General features: G+C 33.4%; 1 pseudogene; it reads right to left on the reverse strand.

Moving 5' to 3' along the window:
• Positions 1-12,555: 12,555 nt before the first annotated feature.
• Positions 12,556-13,499, reverse strand: LOC144254423 (olfactory receptor 5P76-like; annotated as a pseudogene).
• Positions 13,500-24,540: the final 11,041 nt, after the last annotated feature.

The raw sequence follows: 24,540 nt of genomic DNA on the forward strand, positions 1-24,540 counted from the left end.
TTGTGTGACTTGTTCCTGTTAAGGGAAATGAGAATGCTTGTTTAATGTTTTTATTCCACACATTCCTGTTTCTTCAATTATTTCATAGACTCATTCATAGTAGCTTCTCTGTCTGCCCAACCTATAAATATCAGTGCTCCAATGGATTGTGTTGTTGTTATTGTTTTCTATTTGCAAAAAAGAAGCATGATCTTCAGTCTCTACAGTCTGAGAAATTGATTTATTCATGTAATGTTTACATAAAAGTGTCTCTCAAACCTTGACTCTTAGGCAGGTCTCTCTCCCAAGGTCCAGATTCATAAGTTTTAATGAGCTATTGGGAATGGGACTTCCAATACACTGAGAATGATGAGACTCCCAATAACTCATTAACACTATGTATTTTTAGAACCATAGACCCTCTGCCTAATAGAAGAAAAAGTAGGCCCAAATCTTCATCATATTGGCTTAGGACCTGTTAGTTAGTCTTTCTTAACAAGACTCCTATAATGCAAGAAATAAAATTAAAAAATCAATAAATGGGATAATTCAAACTAAAATGCTTCTTCTCAGCAAAAAAAAAAAAAAAAAATCAATAATGCAAAGAAAGAGCCTACAAAATGGGAGAAAATCTTCACCACACACACATCAGACAGAGTACTAATCTTCAGGATATATATAAAGAATTCAAAAAACTTAACACCATAAAAACAAATAAACCAATCAATAAATGGGCTACTGAGCAGATACTTCACAGAAGAAGGTATATGATTGAGGAACAAATATATGGAAAAGTGTTCAACTCTCTAGCGATTAGAGAAATGCAAATCAAAACTACTCTAATATTTCATCTCACTCCTTCAGAATGGCAATTATCATGAATACAACAAGTGTTGGTGAGGGAAAGGTATACTCATACAGTGCTGGTGGGATGGCAAATTGGTGCAACCACTCTGGAAAGAATTATGGAGATTCCTTAGAAAACTTGGAATGGAACCACCATTTGACCCACTCCTTGGTCTATATCCAAAGGACTTAAAATCAGCATACTACAGTGACACAGCCACATCAGTGTTATAGTAGCTCAATTCACAATAGCTAATCTGTGAAACCAACCTAGATGCCCTTCAATAGATGAATGAATAAAGAAACTGTGGTATGTATACACAATGGGATATTACTCAGCCTTAAAGAAGGATGAAATTATGGCATTTGCAGGTAAATGGATGAAGTTTGTAGAATATCATGCTAAGCAAAATAAGCCAATCCTAAAAAAACTAAAAGCCAAATGTTTTCTCTAACATGTGGGTGCAGATCCTTAAGGCAGAGGTGGGGGGATGGAGGAACACTGGATTGGGCAGAGGGGAGTGAGAAGAGGGGAGTGGATATAGCGAAGGGGAAGATGGTGGAATAAAATAGATATTATTATCCTATGTACCTGTATGATTGCACAAATGGTGTGACTTTACATCGTGTATAACCAGACAAATAGAAAGTGCGCTCTATTTGTGTACAATGAGTCAAAATGCATTCCGCTGTCATGTATAACTAATGGGAACAATTTTTTTTTTTTAAAAAAACTTTGTTTGGATACCACCATCCACCAAATTCTCATGTCTGCAACTTTGGAGTCTTCCTAGGTCTCTTCCTCTTGTTGTATGACATTTAATAAAATCCTATTAATGCAGTTTACATTTTACTTTCCATTTTTATCTTTTCATCTTCTATTTTTCATTCCCAATTTCCCCAAGGATGGATAAATTTTACTCCTTACTTTCTTATTTTCTTCCTTCCTTTCTTATAACCCACAATAATGTGTCTTAGTGATTTCTAGCAAGTAAAAAGCAGATGATGCCAAAGTGAATCATTTAATTCTTCTAATGCTTTCACATTAGCACAGCATATGAGCTCCTTTATGATATATTTATTTTAATTTCAATGTAAGAATTTACATTGAAATTAATGTAATGAGCCGTCCGGGGTTGTGGCTCAGCGGTAGAGGCTTGCCTAGCACTTGCGAGTCAATTGGTTCGATCCTCAGCACCACATAAAAATAAATAAATAAATAAAATAAAAGTATTGTATCCAACTACAACTAAAAAATAAATATTTAAAAAATAATTCTTTACAAGCATAATTTTGAGATCTGCATGATAATACACTGAATGAATAGACTTTAATGTAATTGAGCAACTTTCCTTTTGGGCGTTTGTCTTTTCAAACTCCTTTACTATCTAGCAGACAAGAGATCCTACAAATTGAATCAAACATCAGGAGGACAACATGACAAAATATGATAAATTTAAATTGTATTCCCATTCCTAGTTATTTTTCTAAAGACAATAGTTCAAAGGAAGTGTGATCTGTGCTCCATGATAGTTTATCCCTATACTTTGCAACAATGAAAATGCTACATCATATTACTCCTTATTGCTCACTGATTTGTTGAGTTCTTGGCTGCACTTTGATTAGAGTCTATTGCCTTCTCCATGTTCTGCCATTTTCATGGGACAAAGGCCAAATCCTGTGGTTTGAAGGAGTCCTTAGAAAGCAGAATTAATGATAAATAAATAATTATGACTAATTAGGAAAGACACAAAAACTTACAGCAGTCATACTGACGATTCAATGAAAGTTAGAAAAGTAAGTTATATTTATCAATAGAAAAAAACAAAGAATGCAAGTAATTCTGAGGGGTTCTTTCAAATATTACAAAATGAAAATTATTTTAATTAGGGATTCTTTGTGTTTCTGAAAATTTTATTTATGTACATCTTTTTTATTTCCATTAACTTCAGCTAAATAACAATCCCTTCAGGTAAGGTCTACAGATATACGAATACTTTTTGCATATATTTAATTTTTTAAAAAAATTGTATTGGTTCATTATAATTATACACAATAGTTGGTTTTGTTGTTACATACCCAGAGATGTATATACATTGCTTGGTCAATTTATTCCCAAGGACCTCCCCTTTCTCTCTACATTATTGTCTTGCATATTATTCAGCAGCTAAAGAAAGTCTCTCCTATACATCTTTAACTTTAATAACACCTCACAATACATTTTAGTTTATTTAATTTTGGAGTATATACAGTAGTACATGTATATATCCATAATAATATTATGCATAATAATATTATTTGTAATTTATATTTTTACTTAGTATTGTCAATAAAATATTTCCCATGTTCATGAGTAATCCTCTTAAGTGAAATCCTATATTGAGTATGTATCAAATGTGTTAGCATTATGCTCAAAGGTTTTCATAAGACATCTTCAATTATTTTTCTAAGTATATCTTCCTAGGGCAGGGGATGTAACTCAGTGGTAGGGAACTTGCCTAGCATGTGTGAAGCCTTGGATTTGATTCCCAGCAAAACACACACACACACACACACACACACACACACACACACACAATATCCGCCATTACATTTGCTTCCTTGCATCCTTTGTTTTCAAGTATCATGTTAATATGATGCTGTGATTTTCTACTCAAGGTTACTAGTTATAATATTCATAGAAACACATTTTTCTGCCAATAACATATGACAGTCCTTAAACTTTTAAACTTTTACAAGATACATTAAATATCAATTTTAAATGTCTTCTTCTTAAAATTTTTAAAATTTCTGACTTAAGAATAAGTAAACATTTAATTTCCCCAATGGTGGAACTGAGTTCTTTGGTGAATGATGAAGTATAATGAACCAACAATTGAGAACCTACAGTTTATGTGTTCTTTCTCTTATTTGATTGATCTTCATTAAGTGAGTTTAAATTATTCAAACCAGGTAGCTTACTGCCTTTGATGTTAGCTCTGTCATTAAACACTGTTTTTATCTTATCAGTTGTCTCACCATGAGTTAAGGTACAAATAGTCTACTTTCTGTATCAAAACATTGAAATACTTGAACACAGCTATCATGCATTCCCTATTCTAAAATTAAGCATCCACAGTTCCTTTGTGCTATGCTTGTGCTATGCTTCTTAGTCCCTTGAAATCCTCTTTGTCAGACTCTGAACACACTCTGGTCTGAGGAATGAGGCTTAGAACCCAGCAGCACTCCTGCCCTTTCCTTCTGACTCAAGCACAGCTCAGGGGGTAACCCCCTCACATTGTAACACCCTTGAATCAATCTATGCTGACCACAGAGTCATGGAGACTGGAGTCAGACAACTCAGATCCTGGGCCTCCTACTGGCCAGCTATATTGACTTGCACATGACACAATATCTTCGACACTTGGGATTTGCCTTTGTAAAAAAGGAATAATTGTTCCTATAGTGCGTCTTTGCTCTCAGATTAAAAGAAATAACATCTGTAAACTACCCAGAAGTAGTCATGCATCAGGATTAAGTAACTTCTTTTAATGAAATACTAGATTTCCAACTGTGCAACTTTTTGGATGAGAACTATGATTTTTTTTTTCCTACATCATCAAGAGGTTTTCACCACAAATCCAAAATAAAACAGGAAGTACAGTGAATAATGCCTTCTTACTTCTGGACTATGCTGTCCATATGCATAATGTGTCTAGGGGTTTTTGCCCTTTCCTTCCTCTCCACTGGCCACCTCAGGTCTAGAGCCTTCCACTATTGTTCACACTGGTTCACCTGGGTCGAGTACTCTTGACAAAATATCTTTTCCATCAAAGCATTGGTCACTTGGTAAGATAAATGAATAGAGAGCCCAGGACTATGACCTTTATATATGCTAAGTGTCAGGCTTTTCTTCTAATTTACTTTTCATATTCCTCGATGCTCAAGCTCAGCAATGGTTCTGGCTTCCACAGACCATGCAAACTGACCTGCAGTCTCCTACCCAGAATAACTGTTGCACAATGTCCGTGTTGCTGAGGGTGTGGTCTCCACGGGGGTCAAGAACTAAAATTGATGAAAATAGGTCTTTTGTTTTCAATTTCTTGTTGACCAAATGAAAATTCATTTTAACAAAACCTATGAGTTTTGCACTTACCTTTTAGAAGCAGAATTATTGATCCTGAATTCCCAAGAGGACTTAATAAAGTAGAATGTTTCCATTTATTTTAATAGGTAGTTCAGGACTGAACACTCAATGATATGAGCCATTGGAACACAGGCACCAATCAAGGAAAATAGTTTTGTAGAGGCAGCAAGGATGAGGTGGTGTCTTTCTGTGTGTGGTAGGAGAAAAGAAGGCTCCAACAGAACATGAGAAATCCTCTAGGGTTTATTGCTGCTTGCTCCTTTGAGAGGAAAGTCCTTGGGTTTATTGTACAAAAATGACATATAGAACCAGGTGATTCATTACAGCCTGGCTGACCCTCCCCAAAGGGATATCTAAATGCCCTGGTGTCTTTTGGAATTCTTTTTTCCTAGTTTAATGCAAATGTAGGGAGAGAGTTTTTTGTTTCCCAAGGCATATTTAGAACAAATAATTTATCTGCTTAATTGGGGTTAGGATGATGATAATAATTACAATTAAGATAACCTTTGAATCAAATTGGAACTGAAGGACAGAATAATAAGGGAAGAAATATTATTTTTACTTAGTAATCATCTTAATGCAGAAAAATTCAGATCATCTTGAAATTCTTGTACCCACTGGGATGTCCCTTATTTAAGTGTCTTGGAACACTGTCTTCTCACCCCTCAATAGAACAATTTAAGATGCTCTTGTGACTAAGCAGAACATGCAATGAAACACACATATTCTATTAAGGGAGCAGATAATAAATCAAGTATATTAAATACTGGATTAAATTCACCTGTATACCCCACCTGCCTTCATATGGATTAAGGGCTAACATAGAAACCCATCATTCCTACAGTTCTTTGGACAAATTACAATAAGTGGAGTATCTCAAAGTGATTCAGTTTGCTAGGCAAAACCATTATTGTCTATCCTCAAATTTTGTAACTGTCCATGTATTCAACTCATGCCCCTTCTAGAGTGTTTGACTCTACAAGTCCGTATGTCCTTGAATCTGAAGGCATCAAAATATATTATTTCTTTCCCTGGTAGTCTGGCCCACTGAAACAGACCCTATTGTGGACCTTGAAATGACCCTATAAATCAGTTCCAGCCTCTCTCACTTGCCTTCTAAGAACAGGCAAAAAAGCATGTTGGAGGTACACATATCTGTGACCTTAAAGACAAGCTTAAAGAACTGAGTCTCAACTGTGGACACTGAAACAGCCCTGTGACTCAATTCCACCATCTCTCAACCATACACTGTGACTGTACTACCTCTCCAAGGACTTACCCAGTGATCCAGTAGAAGCTGTCCCAGGGACCCAGAGAAGCCATGCTTGTCTATTCACATAATTACAGGCCTTGTATCTGTAGACTTGAAGTGGACCTGCATCCCAGCACCAGACCACGTTACTGGAGATAATCCATTCATTCAGAGACAAGAAAGAAACCACACTCACTAGAGCTTCTGGTAGTGGGCTTGCCGGCATGGACTCCACTGTGGCCCCAGCAATTATTACTGGAACAACTGCATATCTACACAGGAACAAAACACAACTCTTATATCACACCACCCACTTGAATCAAACTGTGAAAAATGATATATCAAGAACTATGTAATGTTTTGAACGACCAACAATAAAAAAAGAAAAAAAAGAAAAAAAAAAGAAAATTAACTCAAAATGTATCATAGATACATGTGCAAAATATAAAACAATAGAATACCTATAGATAAATTAAAGAGTAAATATTTTCACTGGGGTACTGGCAAAAACTTGTAGGTATAACAAAAGAACCACAAACCATAAGAGTTATGAAATATAAAACACTCTGGTAACTGTTGTTATCTGATAAGTTTGGAAATTATGTATTGCAAATAATCAAATTTGTTCTTCTTTGTAAAACTATTTTCCTTTTTCCAGCAGGTATTCATATCCATATAAATTTTAGACTTAATTTATCAATCTCTTACAAATGATCCTACCACAATTTTTATAATTTCAGCGAATATGAAGTTCAACTTTTTGAGAAGTTGCATCTTAATAATATTGCTTTTTCCGACCCCATGAGTGTGGTATACTTGTCTTCATTTCTTTAGATCTTTATTTTCTCTCGTCAGGGCTCTGTAATTCTTAGTATAAAAGTCTTGCATAACTTTTTTCATCAACTTATCCCTAAGTATTTTGGGATTTTTAAAATCTATTGTAAGTTAGTTTTCATCTTTTTATTTTCAATCACTTGATCCACATATTTAAAATACTGTTTATGTTTTATGCATTAATTATAATATCACCAATGATCTTACTAAATTAATTCTAGTGTTATGCTTTAGAGATCTTTTGTAATTTTCTGTGTAAACAGACATGCTGTTTGCTAATAAGGTGCTTACTTTTCCTTCTTCTTTGTCTGATCTTTCTCAATTTTATTAATTTTATTTGTCTTATTGCATGCCTGGGACCTCCAGTAATACATTGACTATAAATGATGAGAATTGGCCTTCATGTTTCCCACACTGAGGAGGGAATCTTATTAAGAGTGACCACCTTATTTCACCTAGTGTAGTGTCCCCCAATTTCACCTATGTTGTTGTAGTAATAGAATCTCCTTTTTCAAAGCAAAATAGTGGTGTGTGTGTGTGTGTGTGTGTGTGTGTGTGTGTTTTAAGTTCTTTCAATACTAGTTGGTGCTTTTATACATGACTCTTAGGGAGACTCCCCTATGATTGAATTTTTTAAATTTGGACAGTTTATTCTTGTTTGCAGCTCCCTTACATGTAGGTACACATTAAATTTCCTCAGGCTCATCTGTTCCCAAGCTCTGTTCTCTGATCCTTCAATTCATCACTGTTTCATCTTTCTGCACCTTGATGTCTGTGTTTAATAATTCCCTCAGTGAAAGTAGCAGCATCAAAAATCTTACTGTACACAATCCAACCATCTGTGCATAGATCTCCTTCTTTAGCATAGCCCATGCTTAAATAATTTTGTGGCAAGCCTGGGATCTAGGCAGATTTAATACTCAGATGTTAGGCTTCCATCTGTCTACATATCTCATATCTTTCTAAAAGGTCCTCTCTAAATTTCCAAACAAGCTAGCAAAACCAGTCTCTGTCGTTTATTGACTGTAGTATACAAGGCTGTTTATAAAAATTGTGCACATTAATGGGATACCTCATAATGTTTTGATACATGTAGACATTGTGCAATGCTCAAATAAGACTAAATAAATCAATTTTCTCATTTGTCATTTTATGATAAAGCCTTTAAAATTCTTTCTTTAGCTTTTGACATGCACAGTACGTTATTATATCTAGTCACCCCACTGTGCACTAGCATAGGAAACTTTCTTGCTCCTAACTGTAACTTAGCACTAATTAATAAAAGTTTCCCTAACCTTCCCACCTCTCTCATAATTCCCAACCTCTGGTAACCACTATTCTATTCTAAACTTCTGCTGCTGGATGCAGTGGTGCATGCCTTTAATTCCAGCAGCTTGAGAGATTGAGGCAGGAGGATCAGCAACTTAGTGAGGTCCTAAGCAACTCAGTAAGATTCTACATTTAAATAAAATATAATAAAAGAGCTGGATATGTGGTTCAGTGCCCCTAGGCTCAACCCCAGGTACCAAAATAAGTAAATTTCCATGTGATAGCTTTTTTAGATTTCACATATAAGTCTGCTGTCCGGTGAAATGGACAAACTTATGAATTGTTTCTTATCTCTTGCTGCTATGATAACTCTCTGTCTTCAACATTCGAGAGCTTGTTTATGTTCCTGAATAAACTTGAATAAACTTCCTAAATAAACTGAATAAACTTCCTAAATAAATTAAATTGAATTTAACTGATAAACTTTGACCTTCCTATTCCTGGATTTTTGTATCCTTCTGGTTTGGGGGATTTCCTATTATTATTTCTTTGAGTAAGGTTTTGACCCATTTGTCATCCTTCCTCTGGAACTCTGGAACACAAATATTTGCTCTTTGAATGCTGTCGCAAAATTCCTATGAGCTTTCTTCATTATTCTTCATCCTCTTTTCTTTTTCCACCTCCAAACTTGCACTTTAAAATAGCCTGCCTTTGATCTCACTGCTTCTTCCTTCTGTCTGGTCAATTCTCCTATTGATGCTTGCTGTCACATTTTTCAGTTTGCTTACTATGGTTTTCAGCCAATGGATTTCTGTTTGAATCTGATATTTAATTACTTCAATCTATGTTGAGCTTCTATTGTTAAATCTGCATTTCCTTCCTAGAAAAAAATTAAACCTTATATTGATATACTTTTATTTTCATAAATTGCTAGTTGAGTTTGCTAATATTCCAGAAAATTTTTTCATTAAGTTTCAGAAAGAAAAAGTTGGGCTATGATTCCCGTTGCTTTCATCATCATTGTGTTTCAGTATCAACACATCTGAAGTGTTATTACTGAGGTGAACAGCGCACTCATTTGTCAATGAGTTTGTATAATATTGAAATTACTACTTACTTGAACATCTTTAATATTTAGTAACTCTTATATGAGATATTTCTGTTTCTACTTTTTATTTATGGGAATATTTTTATACATTGATTAAATTTCTTTAGTAGTTGAATGATTAATAGAGTTTTCTTATGGTGTTTGAGTTAGTTTTGGTTGGTTTTATTATTTTTAGAACTTTTAATTTTATCTAAGTTATAAGAAAATTTTACATAGAATTGTTTATATTCAATCTTATTACTAATATTTGAAAAATCTATAGTCCTATTCTTTTTTACTCTTCTTATTTTTTTTTGTACTTTCCTTTTTATTTTTGTATAAACATACCAATAAAAATCATTGTAAGAAAATAAATATTTGACAATGTTTTTCTGCTCCACTATGTAATCTTCTATTTGATTAATTTCTCCTATTAATTACAATTTTTTTCCTTCTACACTCTGTGTTTGCATTCTTCCCTATTCTTTGTTATTCTATACCTTATTGAAATGAAGACAAATCATTAATTTTTAGCATTTTCCTAGTGCATGAATTTAAGTTTATAATTTTTAAATAAAATTGTATACCTCAAATCACAAGTTTATATATATGCATATATATATAATTTCCTGATTATTCATTTGTGTCCTAATATCTATTTTGAATTTCTTCTTTGACATGTGGAATATTTAATGGTATATTAATTTATTTGCCAATAAAAGGAGGTTTTCTAGTTATCTTTTTGTTGATTTCTGCATTTATTGTACTATAGAATTGAAAAATGAAAACTTTTAAAACAAGTTGTGACTTATGCTCATTTCCAATTCTATATCAATTTTTAAAAATATATTTTGTTTATTCCTTGCTATAGGTTGTTGTGCTTCAATACATTCTACATATTTTTGGTAAACTATTTATTGGTTCTTTTTAGTTATACATGACAATAAGAGTCATTTTGAAATAATGATGAAAGCATGGAATATAATTTGTTCTAATTCAATGCAGTCCTCAGTACTTCCCCTTCCCCTCCCATCATTCTCTTTGATCTACTCTGTTGATCTTTTTGCTATTTATTCAGAGGTTTTTTAAAATTTAATTTAATTTAAAAAGGACTTGCTGATGTACATGATAGTGAGATTCACTGTGGTATATTCATATATGTACATTATAAATTAGGTCAGATTCATTCCACTGTCCTTCTCTGTCCTATCTCTTCTTCCTTCCCTTTATTCCCCTTTGTCTACTATACTTATCTTTCTTCTATTCTTTTTCAGCCCCTCCCCCTTATTTTGGATTAGCTTCTGCATATTAGAGAAACCATTCAACATTTAACTATTGGGGACCGTCTTATTTCCTCTAGTGTGATAGTCTTCAGTTTCATCCATTTACTAGAAAATGCCATAATTTCATTCTTTTTATGGATGAGTAATACTCCACTGTGTATATATGCCACATTTCCTTTATCTATTCATATGTTGAAGGGCACCTATGTTGGTTCTCTAGCTTGGCTATTGTGAATTGTGCTCTTAGTAATGTTGTCTATTTTTTGTAGTTCAGATTTTTTACACTGTGCTACTTAAAAATTGGTGTAAAATTCCTTTCTGAAAAATATATCAAGCAGATATGGTGGCTCACACATGTAATCCCAACAGCTTGGGAGGCTGAGGCAAAAGGACTGCAAATTCAAAGTCAGCCTCAGCAATTCAGCAAGGCCCTAAGCAACTCAGTGAGACCCTGTCTCAAAAAAACTATATCAGATTATTACCTTATATATTTCATTTACCTGAGAGGGGAGTTTTAGTTTTTCCTTAGCTATTATGCTTTTCCTGCCAAGAAGGTTAATATGTGCCAATAACACTGATGTAGTTATAGAAAAATTACTGTAAAATGCATCAACAGCCAAAAACTTATACTTTTGTTTAACCATTGTTTTCTGCATAACTTCATTACTAATAGCTATATTATTTTGGAAAAAAGATTTGAGACTGTTCCACAAAAAAATTACAGAAATGTGAAGACTATAGTGCCTCTTTTATATAACCTGAAGTTGTTTTATAATTTCTCTGAGAACCATGTATTTGCACACAAAAAGGTGACCCATTTCTTAGAAAACAGCATTCAAGGTCTTATATTCTGCCTGTGAACCATAATGGATTCTTATACAGTATATTTGTTCAGAATTATAATTCAAAACTGTATAACATTTATGATGCCTGATAATGTGCATTGTACCCTTTAAGAAAAACGGTTAACAAAATATTTTGTCTTCTCTCAATTTCCATCAATTCCTACTTCAAAAGCATTTTCAGCAGATTTTGTTTTCTGTGAGTCAATTTGACCTTGACTGAATTTCCCATAAATCCAAAGAAACTAAAATATCAAATGGTCATGGGAAGCATTGTTTATAAAAAAAATGATTTATTAATTGTAAATTGCATCTGGACTCAGAGGACAATACACAAAACACATTCTGTTTTATGCCATATTTTTTCCAGTGTGTGCTGATTTTAACTATAAGCAGCCCTTGTAAGGACTCCAGAACTAACTCTAACATTAAAAGATAAACTGGTTCTACTTAAGGTCATAAGGTTTCTAAGCAAGGATGCTCTTCTGCCTGTACTATCACATGAAATCCTTTGTAAAATTCCTCAGCATTATGATATCAGAGGAGCAAACCTGGTTTAAGTCTGTGGGTATGGTGAAGTTTTCAGTTATGAAGTTCTGTATGATTGTTCTGCATGCTTTTTAGTTCTCTTTGTTCTCTGTGATAATATACATTTCAAGTGATCTTTTAGCATTTTAATCTAAGTAATATTATAGTCTAAGTTAATTAATTCCCACATTTTAAATCTTTGTGATTTTGTTTATATTGTTCATTATTTCCATTGATTCCTACTTCAAAAGCATTTTCAGCAGATTTTGTTTTCTGTGACTCTATTTGAATTCTTAATTTTAAAATTTGATGTAGTTTTATTAATGACAACTCACTATGAATCCATGAATACTATAACATCTGAAAATTGAACTCTTATATTTACTGAGAAGCTCTACACTGAATATGATATGTTGAAAAATATATTTCAAACACAAGCACTCAGGTTATATTCATTATATCTATGGGATACTTTTACTATATCAAGGCTGAAAAAATAGAAGATATCACTAAAAAAATATTTTATTCCTAAGATGTCTCTTCAGAGCCCCCTTAATCTCCTGGTTCCTAAGACTGTAGATGAGGGGATTCAGCATGGGGATCACCACCATGTAGAACACAGACACCACCTTGTTCTGGTCAGTGGAATAGTTGGACCTGGGCATCACATAAATGAAGGTAATGGTCCCATAGAACAGAGTGACTGCAGTGAGGTGGGAGGTGCAGATGGAGAAGGCCTTGTAGCGTCCCTCAGTGGAACTCATCCTAAGGATGGTGATGAGGATGAAGATATAGGAGATGGCAATGACAAAAATTGTTACCACAATGATGGAGCCAACAGAAAATGTGGAAACAATTGCAGAGACACCAATATCAGAACAGGAGAGCTAAATTAAAGGAGCAAAATCACAGAAAAAATGATTGACTCTTTTTGGTCCACAGAAGAGCAAAAAAAGAAAGAAATGACGTAGGGGGAAGCATTGAGGAAACCCCCCGTATAAGCCACTACAAATAGCTGGAGACAAACTTGTGTGGACATTTTGGTGGAGTAAAGCAGTGGGTTGCAGATTGCCACAAAGCGATCATAGGCCATGGCAGCCAGAAGGAAGCACTCCACTGTCCCAAAGAACACTGCTGAACCAAGCTGGATGGCACACCCAAGATAGGAGATGGCATTTCTCTCCACCAGGAAGTTTACAAGCATATTGGGTGTGACAGAAGACGAATAGCCTATGTCAGCAGAAGCTAAGTGGCTCAGAAAAAAGTACATGGGGTGATGGAGCTGAGAAGAGACTCTGATGAGAAGGATCGTGCTGAGATTGCCACAGATGGTCACCAGGTAGATGCACAGGATGATCACAAAGAGGAAGATGTGGAGGACTGGATCCTCAGTTAAGCCCAATAGAATGAACTCTGTCACTGCAGTGTGGTTCCCATTGACCAGAGAATCCATGGGACAGTGGCTGCTGAAAAATGACCTGTGGGAAAACATGACATGAAAGTATTTATAAACATGATGGTTTCATTTTCATTAATGTATATGTGAAATAAATAAAGATGATCCATGGCCACTACTTATTTATATGCAATGGTAACTTTATCAGTGTTTTATGTTAGTTTTAGTAGAAACACCAGAAAAATTATTTCATATAGTATCTTTTCTTCTTCATATATTATATGGTTTCAAAAAATCAAGTTATAAGGCAGATGAAAATAACAAAAATGAATGATGAATATATTAGGAAAAAAGAATATTCATTTTTTTTCTTTCTTATTCATTGATTTTCCAAGGATGACTTCAATAAGGCTAAACTTTATTAGCTTTATTAGCTTTCCAGCATATAAGAAATATATATATATATATATATATATATATATATATATGAATTATATGTATTGATTATTATACTTTAAGTGTATTATAAATTTGCTGGGTAATTTGTATGTATTTGAAGTTAAAAATATTGTTGCATTAAATGTTTTAAAATATCAATACAATCCCTATGAAAAAACCTGATAAATTCATTTAATAAATCAAATTATTTCCTACTGCAATAATGATTTCTAATTTGGATTTTGTGGTATGAAATAATATTGTTGTCAACATAATATACAGCTGAATAAAACATAGAATTAAAAAGAAGAATCACAAAACTTCTGACCAGGTCAACCCCCTCTCCAAATTTACTGAGTATATTCACCAAGGTTTTTCTAAGATTACCTCCTAACTAACAGTCAGATGCAAAAACACAAGAAGATATTCTGGAAAGATTTTTTTCTCCTTACATTTTAAAATATTCATTCTAAATACTAAGGAATTCCCAAAACATCTCAACATTCTTAGAGTGCCAACTTTGCATAGTGTTGAAAGACCATAAGTTTCTGTCTTATGGGTAGAGAACAAGGATTTCTGATAACTTGGGCTGTGATTATTTCTTCCTTCACCTGAAACCAATGGTGAAAACAGAGAAAATCAGCCAATATTGCCCACTAGCTCATTGCTTGATTACACCTGTTCTCTTTCCACACTACCCTTTCTGAGCACAGATAATTTTAGAGAATAAAGTTTTCTCAAATTGTACATGAAGTTTAATACATCAGATTCATAAACAAAAGTCAAAATCTTACCTCTTGAAATGAGAACTCATTCACATTTCAGTAATAGACCAAAAACATTGTGGTTATATAGCTCTTTTCATTTTGTTCTCAGCTGGGGATAAATCTCTGAAGACATTAGAGATTCATATGTGAATTCAAAGGCATCACAGAGTATCATTATTTTCTGTAGTAGATATTGAGAAGTTCAATTCAACCATGAAAACAACCAATCCTTCAAGATTCTGTCATTTCTCAAGTGGTCAATTTGTTCTTTTGTTTTTTCTACCTGCATAGTTCTGTAACCTTTGTTTAATAATTACTAAAGAGCATAATATGACAAATTATCTTACACATAAATATTAGTTCCAAGCTAACTCTGATATTTCTGATTAAGAAATACTCATTGCTGTACTTCAGATATAAAATGCTAACCTTAGCTATTGATCAATCAATATGTGTTTATTGATAAGTATTGTGTATTGATATCTGTAACACTTGCCATTAAGTACCTTGGGGAATAGGAGGTAAAACTGAAAGTAAAGTTGAATTTTAAGTAATAAGTATTTTAAGGCATGTACGTTAATTGTTAAGTCATGTACATTAATTGCAGAGCAGAAGTAAGAAAATAACTGTCTTGAGAGTTGTATAAAGAAGTACACATTTTTAAAAGATGTTTGGATGACTTCCAGATGAAAAAGTATCTCAAAGCATTGCTTCTTGAGTACTTGCTTGTGGTGTAGATAGATCATGGTGGAATGCAGGAATCTTCAACCTGAAGACTTCGTCTTACCCATATGCTCTTACTAATTCTAATTTGAGAATCTCCTATCTCAACCTTCTCTGAAACCTCTCATTTGAGGAGTGATTTTGCCTCCACTAATATAATAATAACCAATATTCACATGGAACTCACTTTATGCAATCACTATGCTAAACATTTTGCGTATATTTAATTCTCACAACAGTTTTATCAAGTAGGAACTTCTATTATACTTATTTTTTCTGGTAGTACTGGGGACTAAACCCACATGCACTCTACCACAGAGTTGCATCCCTAACCCTGTTTTATATTTTTATTTTTAGGTTGTGTTTCACTAAGATCCTGAGAGTGACCTCAAACTTGCAATCCTTCTGCCTCAGCCTCATGAGTTACTTGGATTAAAGGCATGCATCATTGTGAACAGCTTATTATCCTCATTTTTCAAATGAGAGAATGGAGACTGAAGAATCCAAACAACCTATTCTACAAGATTCTATCTCACCTTGTTAGATTTCTTCTCCAGCTACCATCCAGCAAAGTGTCTCCTTCCATGCTCCACTCTTTCTCTGAAGCTTGCAACCTTCTGGGAGACCATCAGCCACCTATACAGTCCCTATGCAAGACTTTCTAGATGTGGAAGCAGCTAATATCCTGAGCACAACCCCAAATAATTTAAGTGGAATGCAGTGCAGACACATAACCTGAGCTTTCAGATGGACAATTCTGCAAGTCCATCTCTGAGTTTCCACCTTGTTACAGTTGAATCAAGTTATAGTTGTTTCAGTTGTGTTGTTGATTAAACAACTAGGAAGATGGACATCAGTGGACAATGAATCTCTCACTTGCAAGAATGGATAAAGAGAATCTAAAATGGTTAATACTTTGATATAAAAATCAATTGTATACACTTTAATTTCTTTAAGGTACATAAAAGTCTGCATATTATTTGCATGTATATTATTTGCATGTATAATGTTATATGATATTGTATAATATTGATATATTTATGTAGACACATGCAAGAGATACAACAATAACAACATAAATGTAGCATGAGAAAATAAAAATATAAGATCTCAGTGTCTTTATATCTGAGCTGAATTACTATAATAGTAACCCTAGGTAAAATGTGAAAATTTAGGAACATATATTGTAATTTTGAGAGTAATAATATAAAAAACAAGAAAAATACATGCCAAAAATGCCAATGGATATGTTGAACAGAATTCAAAAATTTCAAATAACCTAAAAGAAAGTAGAAAATAGGAAGTAAATAATAAGAAGTCTGGCAAGTAGCATCTATGTATTGTTTTCCACCAATATCATTCTTAATGGTAAAAGAGGTAATTATTTCCTTTTATGTTTGTGGAAAACATAATGGAACCCACCCTCACCATAATTTCAATCAATATTATACTGTAGGCCCTAGGTATTTAAGAAAGATAATACAGAGTAATGTAAAAAGTAAAGACATAAAATTAAACAAAAAATAAAAGTCTCCATTTGTATGCAGTTTTTCATGAAGAAATTTTTAAATATATAAACATGTATTAGAGCTAATTTAGTAAATTGGAAGAATAAAAGTATAATATGGGATTTTATTTTTACATGCTACTATTAAAAATAAACATATATATTTATAGTATGACAAAAGCATAAATATTGAGGAGTAGATTGACAAACATTAATAATTTTAAGTAGAAATTTTAAAACACCTAATCAAATAGAATGAGATATACCATATACCAGGAATGGGAAACCTAGTATCATTAAGATGCCAATCCTCAAAAAAAAAAAAAAATTAATGTGGAGATTCAATGCAGTCTGAATCATGTTTTATAAGGACTTTTTCTGTAAATTAGGAAGATTATTTGTGTAGATATGCAAACCAATCAGAATAGTGAGAGCTGTTTAAGGAACGAAGAACAAGTTTTGGGGATTTGTACTGCATGCCTTCAGATATTACAGTGGACAAAAAGCCAGATAAATAATTTAAAAGTTGATGTATAAAATGACTAAGAACCTAAAAGTATATATATTAAATGAACTAAGAAAGAAAATACAGGAAATGGAAGATCATTTCAATAAATAGATAATTATTTTTATCAAGAATCAAACAGATATCATTGAAATAAAATAATTTACCAAATTAAAATTTAATGAAAAGTATCACTAATAGTTTAGATGATGCAGAAGACAGATTTTTCAGATATCAAAGACAAAATGTAAAATCTTTAAAAACTTGGCACTAAAAATGATAATAGACCATGACCAAGATATTCAGGAAATATGGAACAATATGACAAGACTAGATCTAAGGATCATTGGCATCAAGGAATAAAGTGAGATACAAGCTAAGAACATGTATAAACATTTTCAGTGAAATAATAATAGAAAAAATTTCAAACCTGGAAAATGAGATGGATATTCAAATATATGAGGTATTCAGAACTAAAAATAGATGAGTTCATGAAAGATCCTCTTAAAGGCACATTATAATTATAATATCTAATATACAGAACAAGGATTGAATTTTAAAAGATGAAAAACAAAAACAGAAGTTCAGATTTAGATGGAAATGAATATGAATCACCACTGATTTTTCAGCCCAGCTTTTAAAAGCTAGGAAGGGTTTGGAATAATATATACCAAATTCTGAAAGATTATGATTGCCAACCAAGATTGCTTTATTCAGCAAAGATATCCTTCAGAATGGAAGGTGAAATAAAAACCTTCCATGATAAGCAGAAACTAAAAGAAATTTATGACTATTAAACAGACATCACAACAAATGCTTAAAGAAATATTTCATGCAGAGGAAATGCAAGCGAAATTTCAAAGAGAGCAAATGAAGGAATCCCACCAGAAGAGTAGCTTAGTGAAGGAAACCCAAGTGTAAATAAAACATTACAAATAAATCAAAATGACAGGAAATAATAATCATCTCTCTATGATGACACTGTAATGGTCTCAATTCTACAATTAAAAGATGTAGATGGCTGAGTGGGTTAAAAAGAAAAAACAGGACCCAACCTTTTGTTGTTCATTAGAGATTCATTTTATAAGCAAAGACACATAGGCTGAATATGAAAGTTTTTGGGAAAAATATACCATGCAAATGGAGTAGCTAGTCTCATATTTAACATAGCAGACTTCAAGCTAAAATTAATCATAAGAAATAAGGAAGATCACCTCATACTGGTAAAGGAGTCTATCCAACAAGAAAATATAATGATTGTAGATATTTATGCCTAAATGTTAGTGCACCTATTTACATAAAATAAACACTACTAGACATAAGGTCCCAGATAGAATCTAGTACAGTAATACTGTATTATGGTACACCTCTCTCACCAATAGGTCATTCAGACACAAACTAAGTAAGACTCTTCAGACCTAAAAATATTATTCATCAAATGAACCTTAAGGACATCTACAGAATAGTTTGTCTATCAACAACTGATTTCACTATCTTCTAAGCTACACATGAAAACTTCTCCAAATTAACCATATTTTAGGATACAGAGCAAGTCTTAGTCAACCCCCAAAAACTCAAAATAATAATTCCATGTATTTTATCAGATCATAATAGAATGAAACTAGAAGCCAGTAGCAAAATAAAAATCACAATCATGTTAACACATGGCAATTGAAACACTTTTGAATGAGGAATGACTCAGAGAAGAAATCAGGTGAGAAATTTTTTAAGTTTTAGAAATGAACAAAACAGAGACACAAAATATCAAAATCCATGAAACACTATGAAGGCAGTTCTGAGGGGAATGTTTAGAGCACTGAGTGCATACATTTAAAAAAAAGAATGGTCTCAAATAAATTACCTAATGTTACATCTCAAGGCTCTAGAAAAGCAAGAACAAATAAATTCCAAAACTAATAGAAGACAGAAAATAATTAAGATTAGAGCCAAAATTAATGAAATTGAGAATTTAAAAAAATTCAATGGATAAATTCAACAAAGTATTGAATTCTCTGAATAGATAAATAAGATTGATAAACCTTTAGCTAAAGTAACAAGAAATAGAAAAAAGACCCAAATCTACAAAATTAAAGGTGAAGAAGGAGATATCAACAAAGACATTTGCTGAAATTCTAAGGATTGTAAGGAATTATTTTGAAAATTTATACTGCAATAAAATGAAAAATCTAGATAATATTGGCAATTTCTAAACACATATGAATTACCAAATTGAAACAAGTGGATATAGAAAGCCTACATAGACAAATAAGATTGAAGCAGCAATAAAAACCAACAAGATTGAAGCAGCAATAAAAACCTCCCAAGAAATAAACGCCCAGGACCAGATAAACTGTCAACTAAGTTCTACTAGATCTTTAAAGATGAATTGATGCCAATCTTCTTCAAATAGAAGAAATAGAAAGGGAGGGAACACTCCCAAATTTATTCTATAAAGCCAGTAACATCCTTATCATCAAAATCAGATAAAGACACATCAGGAAAGAAAACTGCAGATCAATAAACCTGATGAACATGGACATAAAAATTATTAATAAAATATTATCAATCTGATCACAAGTTCAAAGTCAGCCTTAGCAATTTAGTGAGGTCCTAAGCAATTTAGCAAGACCCTAACTAAAAATAAAAAATAAAAAGGGCTAAGAATGTGAATCAGTGGTTAAGCATCTATGGGTTTAATCCCTGGTGCCAAAAATTTCCATGCATTGGCAATCTGCATTCAAAAACACATTAATCTGGGCACAGTGACATATTCCTGTAATCCCAGCAACTCAGGAGGCTGAGACAAGAAGATCGCAAGTTCAAAGCCAGCCTTAGCAACGGTGAGGTTCTAAGCAATTCAGTGAGACCCTGTCTCTAAATAAAATACAAAATAGGGGCAGAGATGTGGCACAGTGGTTGAGTGCCCCTCAGTTCAGACCCTGGTACTTCCCCCCCCCCAAACAAAAAAACCACATTAAGAATATTGTACACAATGATCAAGTTTATTTCACTTGAGGATTGCAAGGTTGGGTCAACATATGCAGATCAAGAAATTTAATTCATCACATAAATAGAATCAAGGTCCAAAATCCCATGATGATCTCAATAAATATAGAAAAAGTCTTCAACAAAGTCTAGCCACCATTCATGTCAAAAACACTGGGAAAACTAGGAGTTGAAGGAATATACCTCAAAACTAAAGGCTGTATATAGCAAACTTGAAGCCAACATCATACTCAATGGAGAAAAACTGAAAGTCTATCCTCTAAAATTAGGAAGAAGACAAGTATGTCCACTCTAACCACTTCTATTCAATACAATTCTTGAAATTCTAGCCAGAGCAATCAGACAAGAAAAGGAAATGAAAGGTCTACAAATAGGAAATGAAGAAGTCAAATTATCTTTTGTCTGATAATCTGATTCTATATTTCAAAGACCCAAAACACTCTACCAAGAGACTTCTAGAGTAAATAGACAAATTCAAAAAAGTAGCAGGATACAATATCAATACACAAAAATCAATCACTGTATTTTAATAATAGATCTGCTAAGAAAGTAATCAGGAACACAATTATATACACAATACTCTCAAACAAGAAACAAACAAACCTTTGGAATAAATCTAACCAAAGGAAGGGGTAAGAGTACTTTACAGTGAAAATTATAGAACACTAAAAAAAAATTGAAGAAAACACATGAAGATACAGAGACCTCTCATGATCTTAGTTACACAGAATTAACATTGTCAAGGTAACCATACTACCAAAGATTTTACAGAGATTCAAGGCAATCCTCATCAAAATACCAATGTTCTTCATCAAACTGGAGAAACAGTCCAAAAATGCATTTGGAAGAAGAAGAAAGTCAAAATATGCAAAGCCATCCTGAGAAAGAAGAGCAATTCTACAGACATCACAATAAAAACCATCAAATTATACTATAGATCTACAGTTAAAAAAAAAAAACAGCACGATTCTGGCATCAAAACAGATGTGAAGACCAATGAAATAGAATAGAAGACACAAAGACAAATATACAGTAATCTGATACTTCACAAAGTTGCCAAAAACATACAATAGAAAACAACATTTTTAACGAATGGATCTGGGAAAACTGGATATCCACATGTAGAATAAATAAAACTAGATCCCTTTCACCCTGCATAAAAATTAACTCCAAGTAGATCAAAGATCAGAAATACTGCAGCTGCTAGAAGAAAACATAGTCTACTCCTATCATATTGGCACAGGACTGATCTCCTTAGTAAGATTCCTGAAATTTAAGGAATAAAACCAAGAATCAATAAGTGGGATGGCTTCAATTAAAAAGCCTCTGCACAGCAAAGGAAATAACTAAGAGTGTGGAAAGACAGCCTGCAGGATACAAGGTATTTGCTAGCTACTCTTCTTACAGGAGATTAATAACCAGAATATATTTAAAACTCCAAAAAACTTTAAAAACCCACTAAATAACCCAGACAATAAATGAGAAAATGAACTAGATAGCTATTTCTCAAGAAGAAATGCCAATAGCCAATAAATAGATGGTAAAATGTTCAACATTCTTAGCAACCAGAATAATTCAAATCAAAACTACATTGAGATTTTACCTCACTCCATTTGGAATGGAAATCATCAATACTAAAATAATAATAATAAAATAATAATAATAATAAATGCTGGCAAGGATGTGCAGAAAAAGCACACTTTTGGTGGAACTGCAAGTTAGTATAACCACTATGGACAGCACTATGGAGATTCTTCAAAAGACCAGGGATGAAACCACTATGTATGACCCAGCTTATTCTATACCTTGGTATTTATCCATAAGAACTAAAATCAGCAATCTGTAAGGATACCTGCATATCAATGTTTATAGTAGCATAATTCAGAATCACAAAGTTATGGAACCAACCTAGGTGTCCCTCAATAGAAAAATATAAAGAAAATGTCCTTTTACTAACCCATAAATAAGATGAAATTAGGTCATTTGCTGGAAAATGGACAAATCTGGAGAACATCATGCTGAGTAAATAAAGCAAGATGCGTAAAGTCAAGGGTGGAATGTTTTATGCATTAATTATAATATCACCAAAGATCTTACTAAATTAATTCTAGTGTTATGCTTTAGAGATCTTTTGTAATTTTCTGTGTAAACAGACATGCTGTTTGCTAATAAAGGTACTTTTCCTTCTTCTTTGTCTGATCTTTCTTAATTTGATTAATTTTATTTGTCTTATTGCATGCCTGGGATCTCCAGTAACACATTGACTATAAATGATGAGAATGGGCCTTCATGTTTCCACACTGAGGAGGGAACCTTATTATTCAGAGTGACCACCTTATTTCACCTAGTGTAATGTCCCCCAGTTTTATCTATGTTGTTGCAGTAATAGAATCTGCTTTTTCAAAGCTAAATAGTGGTGTGTGTGTGTGTGTGTGTGTGTGTGTGTTTTAAGTTCTTTCAACTTCTAATTGGTGCTTTTATACATGACTCTTAGGGAGACTCCTCTATGATTGAATTTTGTACTCAACTGTAATTTGGACAGTTTATTCTTGTTTGCAGCTCCCTTACATGTAGGTATCCACTAAATTTCCTCAGGCTTATCTGTTCCCAAGCTCTGTTCTCTGATCCTTCAATTCATCACTGTTTCATCTTCCTGCACCTTGATGTCTGTGTTTAATAATTCCCTCAGTGAAAGTAGCAGCAAACTCAAAAACCTTGCTGTACACAATCCAACCATCTGTGCATACATCTCCTTCTTGAGCATAGCCCATGCTTAAATAATTTTGTGGCAAGCCTGGGATTTAGGCAGATATAATACTCAGACGTTAGGCTTCCATTTGTCTACATATCTCATATCTTTCTAAAAGGTCCTCTCTAAATTTCCAAACAAGCTAGCAAAACCAGTCTCTGTTGTTTATTGACTATAGTATACAAGACTGTTTATAAAAATTGTGCATATTAATGGGGTACCTTATAATGTTTTGATACATGTATACATTGTGTAATGCTCAAATAAGGTTAAATAAATCAATTTTCTTAAACTTTTATCATTTTATGAAGAAACCTTTAAAATCCTTTCTTTAGCTTTTGACATGCACAGTATGTTATTATACCTAGTCACCCCACTGAGCACTAGCATAGGAGAACTTCTTGCTCCTAACTGTAACTTAGCACTCATTAATTAAACTTTCCCCAACTTTCCCACCTCCCTCATAATTCCAAACCTCTGGAAACCACTATTCTACTCTAAACTTCTGCTGCTGGATGCAGTGGTGCATAACTGTAATTCTAGCAGCTTGGGAGGTTGAGGCAGGAGGATCAGCAATTTAGTGAGGTCCTAAGCAACTCAGTGAGACTCCATCTTTAAATAAAATATAATAAAAGAGCTGGATATGTGGTTCAGTGCCCCTAGGCTCAACCCCTGAATCCCTGAATACTATAACATCTGAAAATTGAACTCTTATATTTACTGAGAAGTTCTACTGTAGAGAATCAGATGTGAGTGTGTTACTATTACTGTCCTTGATGGAGTCTGCCTGAAAACGGGATATTCTGTCAAGGTATAGATAGGTAACAGCGGACACGCTTGAAAAGGAGGTGTCTGCTGTCCTTGGGAGGGCCTGCTCGCAAATGAGAGGCTCCTTCAAGGTTTAGATAAGGTAACAGTGGACATGCTTGAAAATGAGGTGTCTACTGTCCTTGGGAGGACTTGCCTGCAAACGGGATGTTTTGCCAAGTGGGCTAAGAGGGCTCTAAGAAAAATTTTTTATCAAAGAGCAGAACTCAGCATGCTCCAGGCCAAAAGCAGATTAGCCATGAGAAGCTGGTCACTTCTCATTAAAAAGTAAAACTTCTGTAGGCTATGTTTAATTAGCTGAAAGACCTGATTTATTGCTGTGGGAAGGCTGCCTTCTTTGTTCACAATACTATAAAAAGATTGCTATATACAATAAAGGACTTTTTTTCTTCTGCTGCTTTGCTTGCTCTGCTTCTTAATTCTTTCTCATTCTGACCTGCGAGTGAATTACTGGAACACTCTACACTGAATATTATTTGTCGAAAAATGTATTTCAAACCCAAGCATTCAGTTTCTATTCATTATATCTATGGGATACTTTTACTATATCAAGCCTGAGAAAATAAAAGATGTCA

The sequence above is a fragment of the Urocitellus parryii genome, chromosome 4 (genome assembly GCF_045843805.1).
Source record: "Urocitellus parryii isolate mUroPar1 chromosome 4, mUroPar1.hap1, whole genome shotgun sequence".
Taxonomy (NCBI): Eukaryota; Metazoa; Chordata; class Mammalia; order Rodentia; family Sciuridae; genus Urocitellus; species Urocitellus parryii.